The sequence below is a fragment of the Meleagris gallopavo genome, chromosome 5, assembly GCF_905368555.1.
Source record: "Meleagris gallopavo chromosome 5, MGAL_WU_HG_1.1, whole genome shotgun sequence".
Taxonomy (NCBI): domain Eukaryota; kingdom Metazoa; phylum Chordata; class Aves; order Galliformes; family Phasianidae; genus Meleagris; species Meleagris gallopavo.
In genome coordinates this window covers 9,675,126-9,680,476 of record NC_139408.1, presented here as the reverse complement: position 1 = coordinate 9,680,476, position 5,351 = coordinate 9,675,126, and the positions used below count along the sequence as shown (strand labels likewise).

The 5,351-nt window shown below is 39.0% G+C and overlaps 1 long non-coding RNA gene across 1 annotated transcript; it reads right to left on the bottom strand.

Moving 5' to 3' along the window:
- Nucleotides 1-1,495: 1,495 nt before the first annotated feature.
- On the bottom strand, nucleotides 1,496-4,749 carry LOC146544230 (uncharacterized). The gene is made up of 2 exons (XR_014883848.1): nucleotides 4,619-4,749; nucleotides 1,496-1,888 (listed from the first exon to the last, which is right to left on the bottom strand). It is a non-coding gene; the product is annotated as an uncharacterized LOC146544230 (long non-coding RNA).
- Nucleotides 4,750-5,351: the final 602 nt, after the last annotated feature.

Below are 5,351 nucleotides of genomic sequence, written 5' to 3'. Positions count from 1 at the left end.
GGCGGGAAGCTGAGGGGGCGAGGCCGCGGGGATGGGCTGCGCGCTGCCTTAGGGTGGGGCTGTCACCCTCGTCAGGGCTTCAGTGCTTTCAGCTAGAAAAAAAAAGCCGGCAGAAAAGGCTGCTTTAGGCTCTGACCCACCAGCTGCGTCCTCATATGGAATCATCCCCGGCCTTGCAGTACGCAGGGCAGATGAGGGATGGTCCAGAGCGCGTTTAAAACTAATTCAACGCGCTACGATGACCTTGCAAAATGTAGTCATTATAAATGTATGGGTCTATCCTGAAGCTGCCTTCCCGCTGCATTGGGAATAACACATCAATGCAGAGCGTTGCTTGCACTCGTTCATTTTCACCGGTTTAAGCAAAAAACTGCCAGTCACATCAAATTAAATTATACGGGTTTGTATTTCCATTCTATTTATATTACACTATATTACTGTAGCTGAATTAGACTATTTTCCGTGGGGTCTGGGCTGTGACTACTGAATTTAACTCACTTTACGCAAGAGTTCCCTTTAATTAGGCTTGAGCTGAGAGAAGAATTGCTCTGACTGGCACTGCAGACCACTACAGCAGCAGAATACCACAGTCTTAAATTACTACAGAAGACATATCCATTGTCTGGACAACTGGGACTGGACTGATGATTCCAGTAATTGTTCTTATTGAACACCTTGGCCCTGGGGACACAGCAGCCCCTGGACAGGTTCCCACTCACCATTATTGGATTAACCTGGCTGAACCATCTCCTTCCACAGCTCTGCAGTCACTCACTCACCAGCTCTCACATTCTTCACAAGAGAACTTCTGGCACTCCCTACTGCTCTTGGAAATAAAAGTTGTTGGTACTATCAGTTCAGTGCCTCACTGTGCTCATTTCTTAACCTTGCCACCAGCTGTTGGTGCTTAAAGTGGCAAAGTCAGTGGGTAGGGGCATTGAAAGAAAACTCACCCTGATCATAAACATGTGATATCCAATACATGTGTGAATCCAATAACAACAAATAATTAAATCTGCGGTAAAAGTGCACTGTTGTTCTCTCATTATTAGCACAAGCAGCAACTTTGATCTCTTCACTGAGACAAAAGCTTTCTTGGTAATCATGCAGTCATCGGCATGATCAGATGCTAAAGTTACCCAAAGTATTGGTCCTTGAGCATAAACAAACTTCCATTACCACAAGGTGAACATATGCTACTGCAGCACTCTTGTGGGTCTCTTTTCATTCCACTTTAACTCCTGGAATGCACAGAAATGACAACAAGTACTGAGAGACCAGCACCATAACCTGAGCCTTTCAGGTGTTAACTGCAGCTGCTAAAGAATGGTTTCACCATTAGAAGTGCCAGGTGTTGTCAGGGCAATTGATTCAAAACAAAGATATCTGGGGGCTTCCTTCTTTCAGTCATGAGGTTTGGATGAAATACATTGACTTTCTGCTCTCATCTTGTTCCTAGAAGGGTCGATGGAAGAAAAAAACAAACGTTGCTGGCTGTTTTCCCAGTATTTTTTACTATGCCATTCAAATCAAGGAGGAATAGAGAAACTGATGGTCTGAAATTTACTTTTCACATGAAATCACTGGCTTTCTAAGCCCAACGTGGCAGTTGGCCCGTGGCCCTCTCAAGAAGCCAACAACAGCCCAAAGCTAGAGCAAGGAATTTAATATTGGGACTGTACATAGAGACTCCTTGTGAAGTATTAAGTCATCGAGTTATGCTAAAAACAGAAAACAAAAAGGAAGACTTCATAAATCCAATTTTTTTTCCATAGCCAAATACAAAGCTCTTGCAGAGAAAGCTAAGGTCATGGGTCTTAGTCTTCACAAAAAGCACAGGTCCAGTCCTTTGTAGAATTCACGGGTAAAATTCTTCTGATTCACGTTACTGTGGAAGTCAGATGTAATCACACACGCACACATCCACCAAAAAAAAAGAAAAAAAGAACAACAAAAAAATCAATCTTACAGAAACAGAATCCTAACAAAGAAAATCAAGAGGATGTTTTGGGTAATTTTCTGGTAAGGTAAAATACCATAAATATGTACGGACCTAAATATAATGCACAACTGTGCACACAGTCCTCAAAAAAGTCAGCCTCGTGGACTTTTCTGGATTTGGATTGCTTTGAATTTTATTTGCCATCACATCAAAAGGGACGTTGTCACAGAATGACATCCTTCTAAATGTTAGTGTTCATAAATACATTGTTTGATTTGTCTTTCCAAAGAAATGTATAAATGCAGTCTTAACAATATTCAGAAACAATGCTTTCATAGCAAAATACTTGTCAAGTAGTATAATAGGTATTCATCCGGTATTGATAACAATCTCCACCAAGTGATTTGTTTTGAATTTCTGCAAAGGAACTTTAGAAAGGAAATTCATTTTCTTCTCATCTATTTTACCCTGATATTTTCCCAGCTACCTATCTCTTTGCTGTCCCATCCTTACCAACTCCCTGAGTTTCTCCTTATGATGGGGAAATACTGTTAAAAAAAATAAATACAATTTATCCAGTATGTATCAGGAATATATATTTCTTTGTTTATTGCTTTTCTGCTTTTTCTAAAATTTTTTTTGTGCTACTTTATTTTGCAAGAAAAGTCATAACCAATAGGAAATAGCAGTGAGCAATAGAGAAATTGCACACATTCTTGCTAATATCCATACTGAGTGTATCAGCACTAACACGACCATGCGTTTGCACAAATATTTGCAACTTTTGTTGTTGTAAAGGGGTCATTTTCAGAAGCTAGAGCCAGTTTAATATGTGTAGTTAAAGTATGCACAAAGAGATGCTACTTGGAGCCACAATCTGCAGCTTAATACATGAATACTAAACTATGGATGATAAACAATACTCAACAATTCTGAAAAACTGGAAAGGCATGAAAGCTCAAGTATGATTGTTAATACTTTAGTGAAGAGAAAATTAATGCGAAAGAAGATGAATTAATCATTTTAAGCCTGTCTTCTTTTTGTCTGCTCATTCTTGACTGGCCACATACAAATTACTACAATAATGAACAACTCTTGAAGCGAATGTAAGTTAGGAACAAGTTAATCCAACAAACAAGTTATTTAAGAGCCTCCTCATATGTCTAGCCCTTGCCAAAATACTTGTCATCACTGGTTCTCTCTCTTAGCTTTGGAAGATATCTATGAATGTTACATTGCAGAGTTTCTTAGTAATAAAGCCCAAATGCTGCAGTCTTAGATAAATTCAAACACCAGCAGAAAGTCTTTTTGTTTTGTTTTGTTTTGTTTTCTGAGGAAAAGTTTGAGGCCCTGGCAATTCCCAAACATGTAGATTCACTGTATAGCAAGAAGAAATCAATGGTTACATGAGACCCATGCTAATTACTGGGAAGACTTCCATGGAATGCTGTGCTCGCTAGCCTCCAGGGGATTTTAGTGCACAGCTCAAGAGCCTAGCTGGTAGACTCTTGCAGTTGCTAAGTCAGTGCTATCCCTAAGTGGTAAAAATGGGCCACATTCTGTGTGCCTTCTGTGGTAGTGTTGGGGCTTCATGAGTAACTTGGAGCAAGCATGTGGTTTCTTGTCTTCATTGCATGAGTAAATAACATACCTCCAAAGCCTTCCCCATGCTGAGAATTGCAGGGTTTTCCCTAAATGAGGAGTGTTGACTAGAGACTGGCTGCATGTTTGCCAGTTCCATGATGCATTTATGATCACATAAGCTGACAGGTGGGATGGCTCATACCTTAACTGTCAGTCCTGGTGATGAGCAACACGTTAAAGGGGATGGACTTAACTGTGGTCCAGGCGGTGCCTTGCAGAGGGAAGACCCTTTCCCCACATCCTTCTTGCTGACATTAATCAGCAGAAAGAAATCTCAAGTTTGAATTCTTTGGGCCATTCTGTCACACACACACACACACAAAATAAAAATAAGGGAGGTAGTCCTCTGCTCCAATTAATTAAACAAACTGATATAAATTCCCTTCTTAAATTGTACTTTGCATATCCATAATCTCTGCACTACATTTTATGTATACTTTACCCTTGGGTAAAAATTTGTGAGCATATAAATGCTTTCTCATATAATCTTGCTAAAGCACGCTCTTGCCTATAAATATTCATACCAATGCCAAAACATTTGCAAGCTTTCCCCAAAGGTGAAATATGTGTAATGTACTTTGCCTTCTGGGTATAAATATTATCCAATACATTTTGGTTAATATGAATACACTAATTATTCTTGTAACCCTTTTTAAAAGGGTCATCCTCATGATGTGAATTTTTTAAAAATGTAATTACAGTAATTGGATACTTAATCTAATTAAAATTGGCTTTATCTTTAATGGAAATTTTTCTAAAGAGGCAGAATGACAATTGACTTTCTGATAATCACTGTTTTCTTTCATCTAGAGGATGCATTTAGTACATACAGTAGAAACTAGAGAACATGGCCTCTTTACTACATGCTTGCCACCTTAAGAACCAGTTAAATGATAATCGTATCCATTACCAGGCAAAACTTTCACTTTCCTCGTAAACAAAATTTCTGCATCCTGAGTATTGATTTCATCGTTGTTCAGATATGGTTAATTTAAGAATTATCTGCAGTGCTGACTACTATGCAAAGCTTACCTTGAGAAAGATGCAATATAGGTGATGGTGCGTACCTCACTAAGCATGTCTCTTTAGGTGGCTGTAGGCAGTCACATATGTGATGAGTTCCTCTGTCTTCCCTCTACATTGGGATGTATGTAAATTGAAAAATTTTCTGATGCTGTTGAATGGAAAATCAAAGAGAATGAAACAATAGAAGAGCTAGGGGCTGTGTAAGGATAAGACTGGAGAGGTTGATTAATGGTGCTAGTTTCCATGCTAGATATCGATGACATAAATTTTTATATCTGAGACATTTTTATTTAGTAGTGGGTACTCTTAAGGTGTAATTCATCTGATCATTGGTCTACTGATAGATCACACCATATTTTCTCCCCTTGATGATAGGATACCCAGGGTACCTTGTCCAGAAATAGATAGGAATTCTGCAGATGTTGGTGTTGAGTCAGATGAATGCCACCAACTGAGAAGAAACATAAAACCCTGTTGCTGGAGCACATCAATTCACTCAGAAAGCAGAAAAGGCAGTGCCAGTATTAGAAGCCAAGGGAGATTCAAAATTTTGCTTTCTGGATCTCTGAAGATCTAGAAACCCAAGTGAAAATTAAGTTGAAAGAGCTAAAAAAAAATTTTTTTAAATTGCCTTTAGAAAGAGTGAAAATGGAAAGTCCTTGATGAGCTTGTTGGTTTTGAAGTGTCCTTGTGACATAGCTCAAAACTGGGGAATAGCTCCCCTGATAAACTCAACAAA